At 42.4% G+C, this 22,551-nt stretch overlaps 1 protein-coding gene and 1 non-coding gene across 2 annotated transcripts in view; one reads left to right on the plus strand and one right to left on the minus strand.

Annotated features, from left to right (window-relative positions):
• Nucleotides 1-22,551, minus strand: part of SCN8A (sodium voltage-gated channel alpha subunit 8) — a 198,001-nt gene that overhangs the window by 150,183 nt on the left and 25,267 nt on the right. The gene's annotated exons all lie outside the window — the stretch shown is intronic.
• TRNAE-UUC (transfer RNA glutamic acid (anticodon UUC)) lies at nucleotides 22,098-22,170 on the plus strand. The gene has a single exon. It is a non-coding gene; the product is annotated as a tRNA-Glu (tRNA).

The following is a 22,551-nucleotide window of genomic DNA, read 5'->3' on the forward strand; positions in this document are numbered from 1 at the left end:
TGTATTTCTAACTATTATCTATGTATATGTATATATGTATGTAAACACATCCAAGGGTAAGGTAGATAGGTTACAGTTTGAAAAAGCCCCTGGGGATTCTGATACACCATTTCCTTTGGCATCTCCCTTCCCACAGCTCCCTCACGCACAGCCTTGGAAAACACTGCTGTGGGTTCTCTATAATGATGACTGGTGCAACACGTAACACGGAGCTGTACAAACTACTTCCACATATATTACTGCATTTGATTCTCAAAATAACTTGGCAAAGGTAGGTGCTGCTGTTATTCTCATTTTACCGAAGAGAAAGATAAAGCTCAGAGAGGTAAAGCAATTTGCCCAAGGTCACAGCAAGGAATGGGGAGCGAGCTGTGAAAGCACTTGAGGAAACAGAATAATGAATACAGGTCGTGGAAGGCAAGCCCGCAGGGAGGACGCACTCTGCAAAGCCTGTTCAAAAGAGTTGGGGGCTGCACACAGTGCTTCTGGGCTTCAAATGAACCCACGATTTCTTACATTCAAAAAAAGACGTAAAGCAAATATTAAATTATTTTCTATGTTTTTCTGTATTCTTAAACAATTTCATATTAAAAACACAAGAATTCTGTGGGCAAAGTTTAGAGATACTATTATATCGAGGTTAGGATGACAAGGAGTACATAGTACCTAAGGCCGAGGTAGAAAAGGTTTTACTTTTCCAGGGATCAGAAGAGGCGAAAGGTATAAGTCGAGGACTGAGACTGACATAAGAGGACACAAGCTAGAGAGAATCGTTATGCAAACAGTAGACCTAGAGGGGAACGAGGGGTCTCCAAAGAAGCCAGTTCAAGGTGATTTCAGTAGCCTGACCCCACACACCTAGGACGAACTTACTCCGGAAACGCTTCTGAATTTCCCCCACTTAACAGAAACAATTGTTTGTGCCTTTTAAAACAGCTGAATGCACCGAAGCACAATCCAGTGAGTCCTGTGGGAAAGAAGCATGACCAGTGGAAAAAGAACAGAGACTAAGAATGCTAGGGTTTATCTTGGAGGAGAAATTCCTCCTTATCTTAAAAGTGGAGGCTATGGTAAATAACTTGAGCAAAGCCTGGTGAACCAGGAGTCACGGGGCAGGGGGCCATACGGCCTCATCATCTTGCTGGGAAAACCATTTTATATTAAAAAAAAGGCTTCCACTTTATCTGTCTTGCTGGTTTTACCTATTTCTCTGATCTTCCCACATTGACACAGTGGGGTGGGGGTGGGGACAGGGCTGTCTCTTGCTGAAGGTGCACAGCTGAGCCAAGAATAGAACCCTAGCATCCTGTCTCTCGGTTCACTTCTGGACCATGCTACCTCAGGAAGGAACATTTGAAAATAGTAGTTCTCTCCCACCTTGCAACCAAGCTGTGCATAAGCACATGATCAATGAATGAAGTTGGCTAAGTGACTCAGCACTGGGCTGGCTCTCCCGTGAGTCAGGCCCAGAATCCTGAGTGGTTGGAAGCACACACTCTTTAAATAAGACTTTAAAACTAAGGTCTTTACCAACCCAGGAGCACTGGAAGATTTCAGGGGTATTTTATTTTGGTTGAACACGGATCAGGATGTCACCTCTTACATTTAAGGTGTGAAGTCAGTTTAATTATACTGTCCACAATTTTCATGGATGTACTTTCTCTGTACTCTGTAGGTTGACTCAGAAAGCAGTCTTAGAACTCAGGACCAGTTGAGTGGAGAGAGGCAGGAGCATAAAAGAGGACAGTGGATAAGCAGCTGGACTATAGGAATTAACTAACAATTTAGGATCATATTTGCCTTTCTTACTCTTTAAGGCAAAAAACACCCCAAAGTAAGGCCTTCTCGTATTCCTCTGACGATAACAACTATACACACAGCTTTGAGGGCACACCGGTAAGCTGCTCCAACCCGACCCCGTCAATAGCCATTGGTTTTGACCACCTGCTCCCAGCAGGGAAGAAGCGAGCCTCTGAGCAATGACCCTTGTGACAGATGGCATAGTACAGACACAAAAGGGCCAGCCAAAAATATTTCTTCCCACACAGGGAGGGAGCCTGGGTGTTTAAAGAAAGGAGTCAAAGAACAAAGCAATGAAATTCACCAAGTGTATCTGACACTCACCCTCAGGCTATCAGTAGTCTTTTGAATGACAAATGAATCAAAACCTTTGATGAAGGGACCTCAGGACTCTGGGTACAACAAGCTGCCACTAGCAAGGTTTTAGAACAAATTATCTTGGGGAAAAAATGTGACAATGAGCTTAGTGAAGGACTCTCAGAGCCATTTAAGAGAACCTGAGCACTTAAGGCAACCTCAAAATCAACTTCAATTTTCAGAGACTGACTAGTCTTGAAATAACACAAAGAGTTCAGAGGACAGTGATTGCAGATGTCAGTCTTGCAAGGGACTTTAACTTGCAGGAAAAAAAAATCCATTAGCCCCTGCTTCGGCTGGATTACCAGTATTAGGAGGGAAACCTAAAAGAAGCAAAAGTAGAGAAGCTGGCATAGAAATAGGTGAAAAAAAGGAAGTGTCACTTATCATGTGCCAATGCCCAGCACTCCACAAGGAGCCTTTACACACAGTACGAAAGAAGCATTATTTGTTGCCATTTTTAAATGGAAAAAAAAAAAAGGCATCATTATTCACAGCAGCAGAAAAGTGGAAGCAACCTAAACCTCTACTGACAGATGAATGGATAAAGAAAACGTGGCATACACATACAATGGAATATTGTTAAGCCTTAAAATGGAAAATCTGACACAAGCTACAGCATGGAGGAAGCTTGAAAATATGCCGAGTGAAATAAGCTCAGCACAAAAGGACAAATACTGTGTGATTTCCCTTATACAAGGTACCAAGAGTAGTCAAGCTCACAGACAGAAACCAGAATGGGGGTTACCAGGGGATAAGGGGGAGGGGAAAAGAGGAGTTATTTTTTAATGGGTAGAGTTTCAGTCCTGCCAGATGAAAAAGTTCTGGAGGTGAATGGTGGTGATGGCTGTACAACAATGTGAATGCACTTAATGCCACCGAACTGTACACTTAAAAACAGCTAAAATGGCAACTTAAGTGTCCAACAATAGATGAATGAATAATACGAATGAATGAAGATGCGGCACATATATACAATGGAATATCATTCAGTCATTAAAAACAATGAACTCTTTCCATTTGCAATAAGACAGATGCACCTACGGCTGTTGCCCCAAATGAAATAAACCAGACAGAGAACGACAAATTTGTATGACTTCACTTAAATGTGGAATCTAAAAAACACAAAAAAGAATGAACATAATAAAAAAAAAAAGACAGTCACAGAACACAGTTTATTGCCAGAGGGGTGGAGGTCGAGGAGGAGAGACATCAGTGAGGGAGATTAAGAAGTACAAATTTCCAGTTGCAAAATATAGGGGTCATGGATATGAAACGTACAACGTGGGGAATAGAGTCGGTAACCGTGTGATATCTTTGTATGGTGAATGACGGATATCTTTGTATGGTGAATGACGGATATCTTTGTATGGTGAATGACTGATATCTTTGTATGGTGACATATCACAACCAGACTTCTCACAGTGATCATTTTGAAATGTATAGAGATACTGAATCACTGTGTTGTGTAACAAGAACTAACCTAGAGTTGCAGGTCAATTATACTTCAAAAACAGACAAACTCATAGAAAGAGATCAGATCTGCGGTTATCACAGGTCAAAGGGTGGGAGGAGGGGGAAGCTGGATGAAGGCCGTCAGAAAGTTCAAACTCCCAGCTATGAGATAAATAAGTAGCAGGGGGAAAATTGGTTAAAGTGGTAAACCTTATGTTATACATATTTTACCATAATTTTTAAAAAATGAAATAAACATGTAATAGGAAACAAAGTTAAGAAACATGTCAGATCAAAACTAGTAAATGGGGGAACCAAGATTCAAGCTTGTTAAGTTGCATGGGCATGCCTTCCTCCTCCACCACAGAACAGTCCAGGCTCTCAGAGGGAAGGAAAAGGGTCAGGAAGAGAACCTTGCTTGACCACAGCTGACCAAGCTGTAATGGCTAATCGACATCCGCTCCCTTCCCACTCGCTGGTCTCTCATTCAGGTGTCTTTACTACAACCTTGTCTAATCTTCTCCTTTCATCTCATAGCCTTCTCCCAGGAGTATACCCTGGTTAGGGAACATCCTGTATATTCCAAGCTCACCATCACCACCCAGCAGATTCTGACAACCTTCCAACCCAAAAAGACTCCCTGAATTGGAAAGTAACTGAATATCACAACTCCAGGTATGTAGGTCCTCTAACCAGTTCTTACTTGCTGAAAAAATTATGCTGCAGAATTCACTTGCAAAGCAAAACAAAGTTTAAACTCCTAGAGTTCTGAAGCACCTTAACTTGTTTACCTGACCCAGAGGTTCTACACTGGGGAGGTTTTGCCTTTCACAGAAATTTTGGCATTGTCTAGAGACATTTTGGGAGGCTTCCCTGTGGCTCAGTGGTAAAGAATCTGCCTGCAATGCAATAGACCCGGGTTGCATCCCTGAGTCGGGATGATTCCCCTGGAGAAGGGAATGGCTACACACTCTAGTACTCTTGCCTGGAAAATCCCACGGACAGTTGGGCTACAGTCTGTGGGGTTGCAAAGAGTCAGACACAACTGAGCAACTAAGCGTGCACACACACACACACACACATTCTTGAGTGCCACAACTGGGGGCGAAGTGGGTGCTACTGGCATCTAGTGGTAGGCTGGGGTTGCAGCTAACCATCCTACAGTACACAGAATAGCCCACCACTACAACAGAGAATTCTCCCAATTTTCCCAATGAAAGTGCCAAGGTGGAGATGCGCCGATGGCCCAGCCAGTCCATGCCACATGCACTGCCTTTACAAACTGCCAAGAGACAAAAAACAGCTCTGCTGTTCAGAGGAACAGAGTTTTGACCTGAGGCAGTCCATCTGTGAACAAATAAGCACGTTCCACACATTCCATCAGAATTCGCCCCTGCCAGCTTTTACCTATCAACCTTAACGCTAATTCTTGAGTAGTCAGGTCTCTGATTTACACAACAGTCCTTCAAAGTCAGAAGACAGTTACCACATCTTATAAACACAGTCGATGGACATTTATATAATTGTCAATGGTACCCCACTCCAGTACTCTTGCCTGGAAAATCCCACGGATGGAGAAGCCTGGTGGGCTGCAGTCCATGGGGTCACTAAGAGTCGGACGCAACTGAGCGACTTCCCTTTCACTTTTCACTTTCATGCATTGGAGAGGGAAATGGCAACCCACTCCAGCGTTCTTGCCTGGAGAATCCCAGGGAAGGGGGAGCCTGGTGGGCTTCCGTCTATGGGGTCGCACAGAGTCGGACACTACTGAAGCAACTTAGCAGCAGCAGCAGCAGCAGACCCACTTTTATGCTTAGTTAGGTATAAGAGTCCTGCACTGAAATTCTCCAGAGCAGGTAACATACCTGCATTGTGTTGCCCAGCTTGCCAATAAGAATATCCAGACCAGTACTTAATAGTATATAACTAGTACTCACTAACTAAACATGAAGGTTTAGTAAACATGGTAAACAGGAAGGAAACATGCCAGCCAGATATAATTCCTGGATCGGACATGCTGCGTGCTAAATTACTTCAGTCGTGTCTGACTCTTTGCGACCCTATGGACTGTAGCTCACCAGGCTCCTCTGTCCATGGGATTCTCCAGGCAAGATTACTGGAGTAGGTTGCCATTTCCTTCTCCAGGAGATCTTTCCAACCCAGGGATCGAACCTGAGTCTATGGCATCTCCTGCATTGGCAGGTGGGTTCTTTACCACTAGCGCCACCTGGGAAGCCCTCTGGATCAGACAGGTACCCTATTTTAGGGGAGACATGCCATTACTAGAACAGGCCTATTGATACCAATACCTGACTCCTCTTTCCACTTTAAACAGTCTCTACCATTCAGGCCAGCAAGACACACACACACACATCCCCCAGCCCGTGAGAATCCCGACACAGCAGGAATCCTCTTCATCCTCCAGAAGGAAAGTAAACCAAACATCTCCATAAAAAGCTGCTAATTCCTGGCCTATCTGTTTAGCTGAGCTACAAAACTGCTAAAAACCTCTGACACTCTACATGGATTATATTATTAATGACATCAGCAGTCTAAGAGATTGGCTCTGCAGAAGCAAGAGGCTTCGTAAGCATTAAGTCTCAACCTTGAAGAGCTACTCTATACAATGACAAGGACTCACCTCTGAACAAAGTTTGAAGGTTGCTTGTTTGACTGAGACAGAGGTATAGCTACACTGAATAACTGCAATTTTAAAATGACTCTTAAAATCTCAACAACTTGGCCTTTATGACTGTCCTACCAGGGCATGCACCGACTAGTACACCATTCTCATTCTGACCTCTAACCTCCATCAGGTAAGCCCTTCTTTTGTTTCCCAAATTAAACCTACAATGTCTTTAAGTTCATCAGGATCTCCCTCAGACCTTGTACCAAGTTTGTTTCTTTAGATTGTTTCTATGATGATGCCTCCCAGGCTGTACAGCAACTTGTCCCTCATGTGCATATATTCTGCTTTAGAATTAGTCCCCAAAGGGTTTATTTATAATAGATACCCTAAACACTGAACCAGTATCAATGAATCAACAAATATTTATTAAGTACCTATAATGTACTTTTCACTCTAGGTTCCATAGGAGATAGGAAATATATACAAATACTCTTTATGTACTCTCATTAAAGTGCCAAAACTCACTCAAAACAATCACTAAATATAAGAAAGAACATAATTACTAAATTACAGCTATAGATGATAAATACTACTGAAGTTCAGAAAATAAGATCAAGGTCGCTCAGTTCTCATTCCTTGGAGTTGACGTCAGAAACAAAAGGAAAAAGAAATATGTTCATTCATTCCCTCAATATTTTCTGAGGCTTTTTATGTATACTGCTGCTAAGTCGCTTTAGTCATGTCTGACTCTATGCGACCCCATAGACGGCAGCCCACCAGGCTCCCCCGTCCCTGGGATTCTCCAGGCAAGAACGCTGGAGTGGGTTGCCATTGCCTTCTACAATGCATGAAAGAGAAAAGTGAAAGGGAAGTCACTCAGTCGTGTCCGACTCTTAGCGACCCCATGGACTGCAGCCCACCAGGCTCCTCTGTCCATGGGATTTTCCAGGCAAGAGTACTGGAGTGGGGTGCCATTGCCTTTCCGTTTTATGTATAAGACATTATAATATACCTAACATTTATACTGTACTTCAAGTCTTATACTTATTATCTCATGTCATCCTTAACAAGAACATAAAATAGGTAGACAAAGTGGTGATCATCAACCCCACTCTGTAAATGAGGAAATGAGGCTTAGAAAGAGGAAGACGCCTGCCCCCAGTGCTCAGGTTAACAACAAAACCAACAGCGGAACAAGTCTCCCAAACCCTAGTCCTCACAGTCCCAACAGCACCCCACAGCCCCTCCTCCCCTGATCCAGTCACACACATATGACCGTACTCCTTCCCCCACCACTGCTTTTTAGATGCAATGGTAAAAAGACAACTACCTAAACATAGCTTTGAGTTTTTTAAATATCTGCTCCAGATCCTTAAAAGAAAATCTGTCAGTCATATGCCTTTCCTTTTAGTTGTCAAGAAAGTGAAAACTCAAATCCATAAAATAAGCTCCTCTAAAGGATATTCAGAAAACAAGTGGAGTATGGGGGGTAGTGAAAGGGGTTTGGAGACATAGAGCAAAATGAGAGGATGTATTTTTGTATGAGATATTAATGTTGATAAGGAGAGAAATGCACTCCATCTGGTTATGAGTTTTCCATCTCTTAGGTTAAGCCCTGTGTCTTCAGAGACCAGCAAGTGCCTGGCACATGGCAGTGTGACTGAATGCATCTGTTTTTCTTGACATATCATGAGCTCCTTGTGGGCAAAGACTTCATCTCATACACTGCTGTATTCCTGTTTCAAAGTCATCAGTCAGCAACGCACTGAATTAGATTATTCGACTGGTGAGAGAGAGCACCATGTAGGAAGGCTGTGTTAGTACTGTGATCTCTTAGAGCTTGTATTTGTCTATTTGGCATTCATTACTCACAGGGCCAGACTAACAGCCAGCACTGTTTACGCCTCCCCTGCCAGCAAGACCCCGTGTTCTAGACTGTCTCCTTTAATTCTCACACACAAGGCTAGTATTTCCCAGGCACTAAATCGACAGATGACAGACGTCTGTACCAGACCACAAGGAACAGTCCCTGCACCCTAAGACTCAAGCAGTTATTCAAACTAGCCAATCCTAAGCCGGTTCCCCTGCCCTGCCTTGCCTTTCCCAGAGTAGAGCAAAGGAAAACCATAAAGGCTCTGGGCCATGCTTCCTCCCTGTTCTACTCTCCTGACCAAACCTGGTGCTTCCCCCTGGGGCCCCATGTGATGAGGGCATGTCCCCTTCTCTTGGGAAATGTAAATGATAAATTCTTTTAATGGCATTGACCTCTCCATGCCTTTATAAAGACTTTACTAAGACTTAGGCACTAATCAGTTGAATACTATTATTACCATCCCACCAGACACAACAAACCAGAACCTAACCCAGATTATACCTATAGGCCGGCTCACAAAAATCTTACCTTCTCTGCTGCTGCTGCTGCTGCTAAGTCACTTCAGTCGTGTCTGACTCTGTGCGACCCCATAGACGGCAGCCCACCAGGCTCCCCCGTCCCTGGGATTCTCCAGGCAAGAACACTGGAGTGGGTTGCCATTTCCTTCTCCAATGCATGAAAGTGAAAACTGAAAGTGAAGTCGCTCGGTCGTGTCTAACTCTTAGTGACCACATGGACTGCAGCCCACCAGGCTGCTCCGTCCATGGGAGTTTCCAGGCAAGAGTACTGGAGTGGGGTGCATTACCTTCTCTAGTAGACGGCAAACTCCTTTTAAACAAGATTGTCTCTTATATCACATACTCACCAAATTTAACACTATAGACACAGCAGCCACATTGTAAGGTGAAACAAAGATAAGTCAATAATTAGTTGACTTTTTGCAGCCCAAATCTTTATCAATTATTAATGATCCCCTCTGATCTCAAATGCGTGACCATTCTCTAATGCTGCACAGCATGGCAATTTCCTTAAGTGTTTACAGCAGCTTTATCTATAAAGGTCCAGTGACTTGAAATTGGAAGCAACCAAGATGTCTTTCAACAGGTGAATGGATAAACCAATTCTGATGTACCTACAGAATGGAGTATTATTCAGTGACAAAAAGGAACAAGCTACTGATCATGAAACAATATGGATGAACCTTAAATGCATTTTGGCTAAGTGAACAACTACAAATTTTAAGATTCCATTCATGTGACATTCTGGAAAAGGCAAAACTCCAGGTGTAGAAAACAGATAAGTGGCATTAAACAGGTTAACCAACGTGACGGGAGGTGACTGACTAGAAGGGAAGGCGCATGGAAATTTTTAGGGAGATGGAACTGTTCTACATGGTACAAGGGTGGTAAATATATGACTTCTGTATTTGACAAAACCCAAAAAACTGTATCTTGTGTGTGTTAGTTGCTCAGTTGTGCCCGACTCTTTGTGACCCCATGGACTGTAGCCCACCAGGCTCCTCTATCCATAGAATTCTCCAGGCAAGAATACTGGAGTGCGTTGCCATTCCCTTCTCCAGGGGATCCTCCTGACCCAGGAATTGAACCCAGGTCTCCTGAATTGCAGGCAGATTCTTTACCATCTGAACATACCTTACAAAGAGTGAACCTTAATATACATAATTTTTTCAAAAATCAAAAAGGATGTCAAGGGATCCCAAGATACAGTACAGACTGTCACAAATGAACTTAATATAAATGTTTGACATAAACTCACTGAAGGAAGTGAGGTGAAACCAAAGTAATCTTGGAAAATGTTGCTAAAGACAAAAGGAACTATACATAAACACTGCACCCTGGTTAGTAAATCTGTTGCTCAGAGAAATATGGGTTAACAATTCTGAACCTGTTTCACATGTATACAGAATTAAATAAATAAGGAAACTAACCATCTATTATGGTGGATGGTGACAGGCAGGTTTCTTGCTGTCAGAGAAGGAACTGCAGATAAGTAAGGGGGGAAAGCTAGAATAAACTCTGTGGTACTGCATTAGAGTCAGAGACAAGAGCGTGGATCCATGTTTACTTCAATGTGTATGCAGATGGATATACAGGAATAATTTTACATATGTACATACACGTGGGTTAGTCCACATATGTGTGTATTTCCTAGCTCTCTCTGCTGAGGGCTTACTAGCAATGTATACACCCAATGCTCAGATCTTGGTTTCTCCAAGGAAAAAAACCAAGGCCCCTGAAGAAAATGCTGATTCAAGAGCAAGGGCAGGGAAAATACAAGACGAGCTTGGAACATCTCCTAGTTTCAGAAAGTAAGGAAGTGCTCAAGTGGCAGAATGACATGGACATGTCAAAGGGATAGAGAACCCAACCTGGAATAGTTCCCAGTAGCTAAAACTGGAACAATTTGAGCAATAAATAAATAGCATGGTACTGAATGATAACCTAAAGTATACGAGTTCATATTGATATAAACTAATGACAATTAATAAACATTCAGGTAAAAAGAGTAAGTTTTCCTTTACAGAAAAATTTCAAATAATATATGCAGATACTACCTCCTCTAGGAGGTGGAGCTTAATCTTCACTCCTCCTCCCCCAGGAGTGGGCTGGACTTAACTGACTCATTTCCAAAGAATACGGTAAGGAAACAGGAAAACAGTCACTTTATGGTGGAGAAACCTGGCAAATACCACCTTAACCAAGCGATCAAGGTTAACACCACCAGCGACAGGTCTTGTTAGTGTCATACCCCCAGACAGGATATGCTGAAGAGGGCATTTCATCTCTAAAGCATTCTTCCTCAAAAACCACAACCCGAGTCTAATCCTGAGAAAGACTTCAGACAAACCCCAATTGAGACGCAGTCTACAAAATTACTCACCAGTGCTCCTCAAAATCGCCAATCATAAAAAATGTGGAAAGTCTGAGAACCTGTCACAGACCAGAGGAGCCTAAGGACAGAGACACGATGACTAAATGCAATGAGGTACACTGAACTGAGCCTTGGACTAGAAAAAGAACATTAGTGAAAAATCGGGTAAAATCCAAACAAAGTGTTGAATTTAACAGTAAATGCACCGATTTTGGTTTCTTAGTTTTGACAAATACATGACAGTAATGTTAGACGTGAACACTGGGGGAAACGTGAGTGACGCATTCAAGAACTCTCTGAATTATCTTTGCAGCTTTTCTGTAAATCCAAAGTTATTCCAAAATTAAAAGTAGATTTCTAAAAATAATCTAATAGGGCTTCCCTAGTAGCTCAGTGGTAAAGAATCTGCTGCCAATGCAGAAGACTTGGGTTCAATCCTTGGGTTGGGAAGATCTCCTTGAGAAAGAAATGCCGACCCATTTCAGTATTCTTGCCTGGGAAATCCCAAAAACAGAGAAGCCTGGCAGCTACAGCCCATGGGGTCGCAAAGAGTCAGGCGTGACTGAGCGACTAAACAACAGCAGCAGTGCTAATGTAGGGTCAAGTTAGTGAGGAAAACTTCCTAATTAAATTTTTATTTGCAAGGTCTCTATATAACAGAAATACAGGGTCACATTATTGGGCGTATCTTTTTAGAGAGGGGAAATGAAGTGCCCCTGACATGTTATCTTATAAACTGCATCTACCGTAATGATACTCCTGTTAATGAAGAAAATGCATTCCCATAGCACATTCACGGTTTGGTGCTTCTCTACCAGAGGTAGAAATAATCCTCCTGGTATAGGACTACATGAGCTTCCCTGGTGGCTCAGTCGGTAAAGAATCCGCCAGCAAAGCAGGAGACCTGGGTTCAATCCCTGGGTTGGGGAGATCCTTTGGAAGAGGGCATGGCAACTCCCTCCAGTATTCTTTTGCCGGAGAATCCCCATAGACAGAGGAGTCTGGCAGGATACAGTGCATGGGGTCACAAAGAGTCGGGCATGACTGAGCAACTAAGCACAGCACACCCAGGACTACGAGTTCTAGCTCTGATTAAGAACGCCTTCCTTCTCTCCCATACCTCCGATGAGAGTAAGTAGGTTTCCCTGGCCATCTCTGCCCATGTAGCAGAACTCTGGCCTCTTTGGGGACTCTTACTTTTCTGGTCTGGACCCCGGCCTGCTATAAAAGGCCTAGAGTTGTGACTAAGACTCTGCCCCTTCCTTCTTATTCACTATTGCCTCTGACACAGAACTAAAGAAAGCTGAACTATCCCAGTTTCTCTGTGTCCAGATTAAATTATTCCCAGAAGCATCACTGTACATAAACTGACAGTAGCAATGTCCTAGTCTGCAGTCAAATAACTGCATAGGTTCTGCATAAAGTATCTGAACTGATGAGCAACACCTGACATCCATCCTTACTATCACAATTTTGAGAGCTCACTATCTACCCGGTCATCATTACAATGCATCTTGCATTCCTAAGTGAACAAGACCGGGAGCTGAGTATGGCTCGGATCATGAACTTCTTATTGCCAAATTCAGACTGAAATTGAAGAAAGTGGGGAAAACCACTAGACCATTCAGGTATGACCTAAATCAAATCCCTCATGACTATACAGTGGAAGTGAGAAATAGATTTAAGGGACTAGATCTGATAGACAGAGTGCCTGATGAACTATGGATGCAGGTTCGTGACACTGTACAGGAGACAGGAATCAAGACCATCCCTAAGAAAAAGAAATGCAAAACAGCAAAATGGCTGTCTGAGGAGGCCTTACAAACAGCTGTGAAAAGAAGGGAAGTGAAAAGCAAAGGAGAAAAGTAAGGATGTACCCATTTGAATGCAGAGTTCCAAAGAATATCAAGGATAAAAAAGCCTTCCTCAGTGATCAATGCAAAGAAATAGAGGAAAACAACAGAATGGGAAAGACTAGAGCTCTCTTCAAGAAAATTAGAGACACCAAGGGAACATTTCATGCAAAGATGGGCTCAATAAAGGACAGAAATGGTATGGACCTAACAGAAGCAGAAGATATTAAGAGGTGGCAAGAATACACAGAAGACTGTACAAAAAAGATCTTCAAGACCCAGATAATCACAATGGTGTGATCACTCACCTAGAGCCAGACATCCTGGAATGTTAAGTCAAGTGGGCCTTAGGAAGCATCACTATGAACAAAGCTAGTGGAGGTGATGGAATTCCGGCTGAGCTCTTTCAAATCCTGAAAGATGATGCTGTGAAAGTGCTGCACTCAATATGCCAGCAAATTTGGAAAACTCAGCAGTGGCCACAGGACTGGTAAAGGTCAATTTTCACTCCAATCCTAAAGAAAATCAATGCCAAAGAATGCTCAAACTACCGCACAATTGCACTCATCTCACACGCTAGTAAAGTAATGCTTAAAATTCTCCAAGCCAGGCTTCAGCAATATGTGAACTGTGAACTTCCAGATGTTCAAGCTGGTTTTAGAAAAGGCAGAGGAACCAGAGATCAAATTGCCAACATCCACTGGATCATTGAAAAAGCAAGAGAGTTCCAGAAAAACATCTATTTCTGCTTTATTGACTATGCCAAAGACTTTGACTGTGTGGATCACAATAAACTGGAAAATTCTGAAAGATATGGGGGCATACCAGACCACCTGACTTGCCTCTTGAGAAACCTACATGCAGGTCAGGAAGCAACAGTTAGAACTAGACATGGAACAACAGACTGGTTCCAAATAGGAAAAGGAGTATGTCAAGGCTGTATATTGTCACCCTGCTTATTTAACTTCTTTGCAGAGTACATCATGAGAAATGCTGGGCTGGAAGAAGCACAAGCTGGAATCAAGATTGCTGGGAGAAATATTAATAACCTCAGATATGCAGATGACACCACCCTTATGGCAGAAAGTGAAGAAGAACTAAAGAGCCTCTTAATGAAAGTGAAAGAGGAGAGTGAAAAAGTGGGCTTAAAGCTCAACATTCAGAAAACTAAGATCATGGCATCCAGTCCCATCACTTCATGGCAGATAGATGGGGAAACAGTGGCTGACTTTATTTTTCTGGGCTCCAAAATCACTGCAGATGGTGAGTGCAGCCATGAAATTAAAAGACGCTTACTCCTTGGAAGGAAAGTTATGACCAACCTAGATAGCAGATATTCAAAAGCAGAGACATTACTTTGCCAACAAAGGTCCGTCTAGTCAAGGCTATGGTTTTTCCAGTAGTCATGTATGGATGTGAGAGTTGGACTATAAAGAAGGCTGAGTGCAGAAGAATTGATGCTTTTGAACTGTGGTGTTGAAGAAGACTCTTGAGAGTCCCTTGGACTGCAAGGAGATCCAACCAGTCCATCCTAAAGGAGATCAGTCCTGGGTGTTCACTGGAAGGACTGATGCTGAAGCTGAAACTCCAATACTTTGGCCACCTGATGCGAAGAGCTGACCCACTGGAAAAGACCCTGATGCTGGGAAAGATTGAGGGCAGGAGGAGAAGGGGATGACAGAGGATGAGATGGTCAGATGGCATCATCGACTTGATGGTCATGGGTTTGGGTGGACTCCAGGAGTTGGTGATGGACAGGGAGGCCTGGTGTGCTGCATTTCACGGGGTTGCAAAGAGTCAGACATGACTGAGCGACAATGGCACCCCACTCCAGTACTCTTGCTTGGAAAATCCCATGGATGGAGGAGCCTGGTAGGCTACAGTCCATGGGGTCACTGAGGGTCAGACACGGCTGAGCGACTTCACTTTCACTTTTCACTTTCATGCATTGGAGAAGGAAATGGCAACCCACTCCAGTGTTCTTGCCTGGAGAATCCCAGGGACGGGGGAGCCTGGTGGGCTGTCATCTATGGGGTCGCACAGAGTCGGACACGACTGAAGTGACTTAGCAGCAGCAGCAGGGTAATGATTTAAATCCAGAGAATGCATAGGCTGCCTTCTCAGAAAGATGCATACTGACTCTGATCTCTAAATCCAAATTTGTTAATGTTCAAAACAGAATTTCTAGACCCAAACAGACATGGTAAGTTTGTGATAAGCACTCTTGATAAACTTGCTTCATATGATAAGCAGAGAAGGTCACAAAACTTTATGATGATAAAAAGTAAAAGATAAAGCATTTAAACAATCAAAAGTTTCTTGAGTCTTTCCTCTACTGCATTTTCTAGAAAGCCACAATCTGAGGAAAGACCAAGGATATGCCACGAGCCATCCTCAGCACCTTCCAGTAAGCCTGCTCTACTCGAGTCATTGTAAGAACTGTCACACTTTACTTTCCCAGTTTGCCGCACAGTGGTATCTGATTCGACAGCCAACCCCTCCTTTTTTTTTTTTTTTTTTGGACTGATGTAGAATAGGTTTGAAGGGCATTTCAAACAAGAAATGCCAATAATGTTTTCTGTAACAACTGTTTCACTGTATTAAACACACAGCCTTCCAAGATAGCTGTTTTCCTTTGTTTTCTACTATATTATATTTCTTTTAAAAAGTTTTATATGCCCATCCAAAAATTTCAAACAATATAGGGTTAAAGGTATAAAAATTAAAAACAAGATGTCTATCTGAAGAGCCACCCAAACCAGTTTTATCACTTGATAATCTACCCAATTAGAATTCTCACTTGGAAAGCCACACATCATTCACTTTAAAAATAGTCTTTTCAAGTCCCTATCCAGATGCCAAAACAAAAAAAAAACCCAAAAAGATTTTTTTAAAGTCTTTTTTTTTCCAAATCAATTTTATAGCTAATTTTATTTTATTTATTAAAATTAATTGAAGCAGATAATGACACAGTCAAAGCCAAGTAATTATGAAGATTTTTGAGCACCTCACTGATCTGATTTCTAGTCTCAGGTGTCATGTTAAAAGGATCAAAAGGAAGGTTACTAGCAAAACGCTCCATCATAGTGGAAAATTTGACATACAGATTTTCCAATAAAGCCTTGCTTTGAAATAAACACCATAAACCATCAAAAAAACCTGAAGTGACAACTCTTTGGTATCTACATTAAATATGTCTCCAAGACTTCCACACATTCAAATTTTTCACATCAAATGTGGTGATCCAGGGGTCAGAAAAAAATCATTATATTTGTAAGGCCTCTGTTTCACCGTCAGTACAGTGAATAACAGCTTTCTCCTGAACTCTCTTCCTACCTATACAGGCATGGTTATATACGTAAGCACACGTGATGGACAAAATGTTCCTCAGAAGAAAGGCTTTAACGCAAACCAACATCTGAGGATTTGGAACTGATTGTCCCATCAGTTGGTCATTCACATCCTCTTGATTGTCACAGCCTTCCTTTTGGATATTTCCTATTTAGTAATTTTACAATATATTTTTTTCCCACAGCTTGTTGGCATGTCTCTTACTAGAGTAACAAGGGACAAGAAAGAAGAAAAATGCCAATTCACACATTTTCCTTTTCTTCCACATCACGTTGGTAAAAAACCAGGCACAATCAGAGTTAGATATCAGCCAGAGATAGAGAAAGACTTCAGATCATATGAAGGTTTCTATTACGTCATCTAATAGTCCTCTCCTTACCAAGGTTTAAAAAACTGACAGATTATCTGCAGTTGTATGAAATAAGATATCAATATGCTATTAACAACTTGGTAACTCTCAGTGAACACACATCCTTTCCTGCCCAGCAATGTCACTCCCAGGTATTTATTCTATAGATACTGCCCCACATATGTCAGATAGGTACACAAGGATACTCAATGCAACTTTCCTGTTATAACAAAGGACGGAATAAACATTTATTGGTGGAATAAAGTCTATCAATAAAGGACTCATTAAATGAATCATAACATATTCTTTAAATGGCATTCTTCACAGCTGCTAAGAAGAATGAGGCCTTCTGTGGACATTGCTATGAAAGTCTCCAGGACATATTAAGTGAGAAAGCAAAGCATAGAGCAGTGTGCATAGCACACGACTGTTTTGGTTACTATATGCACACTTATTCCCATTTTATATATGGTATTGTGTGGAATGTCTCTGTAAGGACACACAAGAAACTGGTACATGGGTGTCTCCAGGGGGAGGAACTGGGTGGCCAGTGGGTAAGTAAGTAGAGTACCCCTCTAACTTTGTTCCCTTTATAACTTCCAGATTATGTACTGAGTACAAATACAATCTCTTTTTAAATTTTAATTTAAATTCAAAAATTAAAAAGAAGGAAGAAAGAGCACCCTGAACCAAAAACACTGGAGTCCTTCCTTGGGGTGTCTTCTCCATTAGGGACCCTAAGGCCTGTTAGTCCAGTCACAGATCTTTCAGGACTGATAACCTGCCTTGAAGCCACGGCCTTTTTTGCCCCTGTCTATCTTGGTTCTCTCTTAAAATGTGTCTAATAAATAGCCAAAGTTTCTGGTTCCAATTAAGATGGAGTAAGTACATTCCACAGTGTTTCTCCTAGGGAATTCAGCTAAACTCCAGGAATAGAGCTGCTCCACGCATTATCTAAAGACTAAAAAGTAATCGATAACTGGTGGACAGAGAAAACAAACCATGGCTCAAAATATCATGACATCTACAGAGTTTCCCTTTTTGCTTCTTCTAGTATCTCCTGGGCTCCAAAATCACTGCGGATGGTGATTGCAGCCATGAAATTAAAAGATGCTTGCTCCTTGGAAGGAAAGTTATGACCAACCTAGACAGCATATTCAAAAGCAGAGACATTACTTTGCCAACAAAGGTCCGTCTAGTCAAGGCTATGGTTTTTCCAGTAGTCATGTATGGATGTGAGAGTTGGACTATAAAGAAGGCTGAGTGCAGGAGAATTGATGCTTTTGAACTGTGGTGTTGAAGAAGACTCTTGAGAGTCCCTTGGACTGCAAGGAGATCCAACCAGTCCATCCTAAGGGAGATCAGTCCTAGCTGCTCATTGGAGGGACTGATGTTGAAGCTGAAACTCCAGTACTTTGGCCACCTGATTCGGAGAGCTGACTCATTGGAAAAGACCCTGATGCTGGGAAAGACTGAGGGCAGGAGGGTGCGGGGAGCGAGCTCCGCCCCTGGCAAAGGTCATGAGAAAGGAGGCTTAGCATACGCAAAGGCGGGATCAAGCCTCAGGAGTCTCCCTGGAAATTCTCGAGCAATCTACCCCCAAAACCAGAGTCTGCCTACTTTCTGCTTTGTGCTTTCACCTACACCTCTGACTTTACGGGGGGCTGTCCCCCACTACCTCTCTGAAAAAAGAGTTAGCTTACAGCTCCAGTTAATAATTCCTGGGTGTGACAGTGTTCAACCTACAAACTCCCTTGGAAGTCCTCTAGCCTGCCTGAATAGGTTTTTCCGGCCACATGTGATTGCTCAGAGCCTCCAAACTGTGAGAGGCATGAAATGTTCTAAACTGTCTAAATACAGATTCCTTTGAGCAGTTAAAAGATTGATTAGAAATTGTATTGGTGACGGGATTTTCACTTGTTGGGCCAATGTTTGCTGCTAAGTCTCCATATCCCTTACCTGCTGTGTCCCTGGCAGTGTATTGATTAATATAATTGGTGTAAATAGTAGCTTTAATGTTTGTAACCTGGGACCCTTGAGTTAATTCTTTTTCTTGTTATAGCCCACCACACCTTTGCTCTGTAGGAATGCAACTTTATCTAATGCTTTTGGAGGGTGGCTCCTGACCAATCACCTTTAGAGAAAAATAAGTTTTCTGAAGAAAAGGTCTTAAAATGTTAACAGGCCTCCAGGCCAGAAGATGATGCAAATCACCTAAGCTTTTGCATATGATAAGAAAGCCTGGCTTGCTGCCTGACTCTACCCCTTCCCCCATTATCCTCTATGCATAACTTAAGGTATAAAAACTACTTTGGAAAATAAAGTGCGGGCCTTGTTCACCGAAACTTGGTCTCACCATGTCGTTCTTTCTCTTACCTTCTGGCTGAATTCTTCAGCCTCTTTTCTCCACTGAATTTCCTCACTGAGCTATCCTTATTTCAGCCTCTTTTCTTCACTGAATTTTACTGAGCTATCCTCATTCTATTACTCTTTATATCCTTAATTAACATTTAATTAAGCAATTGTTTCCTGATCTTCGCCTACGCCGTCTCTCCTTCGAATACCCTGGATCAGCCGGGGCTGGTCCCCGGCAGGAGGGGAAGGGGACAACCGAGGATGAGATGGTTGGATGGCATCACTGACTCAATAGACATGGGTTTGGGTGGACTCCAGGAGTTGGTGATGGACAGGGAGGCCTGGAGTGCTGCGGTTCATGGGGTCGCAAAGAGTCGGACGTGACTAAACTGAACTGAACTGAACTGAGTATCTCCTGGCCTGGACTCAAAGGCAGCCCAAACTCAGAACTGTGCACCAGGTACAGAAAGAAAAAGTTCCAAGAAGACCTCCATTTTTGGCCCAAGAAACAGTAAAGGGATTCCTTAAAGGTCAAAGGGAGTAGAGGCAACCCCCCGATTTTGTCTGTTTCCCTTCTGTCCTCTCACCCTACGTTCAAGGCAACTAGGCAGCAGTTGCAATGACAACAGCAGTCAGAAAGGAAAACCTTTTCTCTGACCAGAGGAACTGTGATCCCAGGAGCCTTGAAGGAAACTCCATTGCTTTGTTTTCTTTCCCGAGCCTCCTGTCACTTGGTTCTCAAGGGAAAGGTAATCACAGATGTGCAAGGAGAGGAGAGAAATTCAAGTCTCAGCTTTCTAGCAAGTGAAGCAAGAAGGAGAATCCTTTGGACTGGAAAGTCTGGGTTAACAACAGAAAGAAGAGGGAGCTCAATGACGCTGTATGTGAACTCCAGGAATCACCCCCAGGCTGCACATCAAAGTATCTGACCCTCAACAACACTCTGAAGATTCTGACAATTGATCTATGAGGTACACCACTGCCCAAGTTGGAGACTAGCCACTGGCTGGTATGTACATGGAACAGATACAAATAACACAGCAAATAGCACTTTGAAAACTAAACTGATACTGAACTCCAGCCCAAAGAAGGCAGATAGGTATTTGAAGCCTGAACCCAACTAGACTGACTGCCTGATCACATAAACAAACAAATCTATAGGATTTGAACAAGATCCAAAGTCTCATATAATTTTTTAAATGTCAGAATATAAATCCAAACTGATATACAGATGACTCTTTAACATGCTTCCCTTGTGGCTCAGATGGTAAAAATCTGCCTGCAGTGCAGGAGATCCAGGTTCCATCCCTGGGTTAGAAAGACCCCTAGAGAAGGGAATGGCAGCCCACTCCACTATTCTTGCTTGGACAAGTCCATGGCCAGGGGAGCCTGGCAGGCTACAGTCCATGGGGTCACAAAGAGTCAGACATGACCAAGAGACTTTCACTTCTTCACTTAAACAACATGGGTTTGAACTGCGTGGATCCACTTATACACAAATTGTTTTCAATAACACTACACAATCTCCAGCTAGCTGAACCCACAGATATGGAACTGCTGATATGGAGGGCCAATGACAAAGTTAAATGTGGATTTTTGACTGCATGGGGGTTGGTTTCCATAACCTCCACACTGTTCAAGAGTCAACCTGTACAAAAAGACTTGAAAATTTCAACATCTCACAAGGGAAAAGATAATCAACAAATACCAACTTCAAGATGTTAGAATTATATAACCTCAGATGACAGCACTCTTATGGCAGAAAGCGAAGAGGAACTGAACAGCCTCTTGATGAACGTGAAAGAAGAGAGTGGAAAAAAGCTGGCTTAAAACTCAACATTCAAAAAACTAAGGTCATGGCATATGCTCCCATCACTTCATGACAAATAGATGGGGAAACAATGGAAATAATTATTTTGGGGGGCTCCAAAATCACTGCAGATGGTGACTGCAGCCATGAAATTAAAAGATGCTTGCTCCTTGGAAGAAAAGCTATGACAAACCTAGACAGCATATTAAAACACAGAGACATGATGTTGCCAACAAAGGTCCGTCTAGTCAAAGCTATGGTTTTTCCAGCAGTCATGTATGGATGTGACAGTTGGAGTATAAAGAAAGTTGAGTGCCAAAGAATTGATGTTTCTGAACTGTGATGTTGGAGAAGACTCTTGAGAGTTCCCTGCACAGCAAGGAGATCCAACCAGTCCATAGGACTGACACTGAAGCTGAAACTCTAATCCTTTGGCCAACTGATGCAAAGAACTGACTCATTTGAAAAGACCCTGATGTTGGGAAAGACTGAAAGCTGGAGGAGAAGGGGACGACAGAGGATGAGATGGGTGGATGGCATCACCGACTCAATGGACATGAGTTTAAATAAACTCCGGGAGTTGGTGATGGACAGGGAGGCCTGGTGTGCCGCAGTCCATGGGGTCACAAAGCGTCAGACACAACTGAGAGACTGAACTGAACTGAACCAAAGTGGATTGCAAGGAGATCAAACCAGTCAATCCTAACAGAAATCAGTCCTGAATATTCATTGGAAAAAGTGCTATTAAAGCTGAAGCTCCAATACTTTGGCCGCCTGATGTGAAGAACTGACTCACTAGAAAAGGCCCTGATGCTGGGAAAGATTGAAGGCAGGAGAAGAAGGGGACAAAAGAGGATGAGACGGTTGGATGGCATCACTGACTCAATAGACATGAATTTGAGCAAGCTCCGGGAGTTGGTGATGGATAGGGAACTCTGGCGTGCTGTAGTCCATGGGATCTCAAAGAATAGGACACGACTCAGCAACTGAACTGACCTAAAAGCACATATTATAATCATGCTCAAAGAAATAAAGACAAATCATCTTGAAGTAAAAGGATAAGTAGACAGTCTTGACAAAGAATAGATGAAGAAGAAGGAGAAGAAGAACCAAATGAAAAAATCTAAACTAGAAATATGACAGAAATTTTTAAATTCACTAGGTGGGCTCTACGGTGTAACTGAAATGACAGGTCAGTGAACTTGAAAATGGATCAACAGAATTATCTAACTGAACAACTAAGAAAAAAGACTGGAAAACAAAAATGAACAGAGCCTTGAGGACCCATTGGACAATATCAAAAGGCCTAACATTTGTATCATCAAAGGCCAATTATAAAGGAGAAAGAGTGGTACAGAAATATTTGAGGGAATTCCCTGGTAGTTCAGTGGTCAGGACTTGACACTTTCACTGCCATGAGCCCAGGTTCAATCCCTGGTCGGGGAACTAAGATCCCAAAAGATGTGTGCTGTGGTCAAAAAGAAAAATATTTCAAGAAATAATAACTCAATACTTCCCAACTGTAGTAAAAGACATAAACGTATAGATTCAAGAAACTCAGTGAATATCAATCAGGATAATCTCAAAGAAATTCCTGCCCAGTAAAATCTAAAGCAAAGGAAAAAAAAAATCTTGAAAGCAGTCAGAGACAAATAATGCATTACATATAGGGGAAAAAATAATTCAAATGACCGTGAACGTCTTATCAGAAACCATAGAGAACAGATGACAGTGGAAAAAGAATTTCAAGAGCTGGAAAACAATGGCCAAACCCAGAATTCTACATAGCCAGTGAAACAGCTTTCAAAAATGATGAAATAAATTCTC

Source organism: Bos taurus, chromosome 5 (genome assembly GCF_002263795.3).
Source record: "Bos taurus isolate L1 Dominette 01449 registration number 42190680 breed Hereford chromosome 5, ARS-UCD2.0, whole genome shotgun sequence".
NCBI lineage: Eukaryota > Metazoa > Chordata > Mammalia > Artiodactyla > Bovidae > Bos > Bos taurus.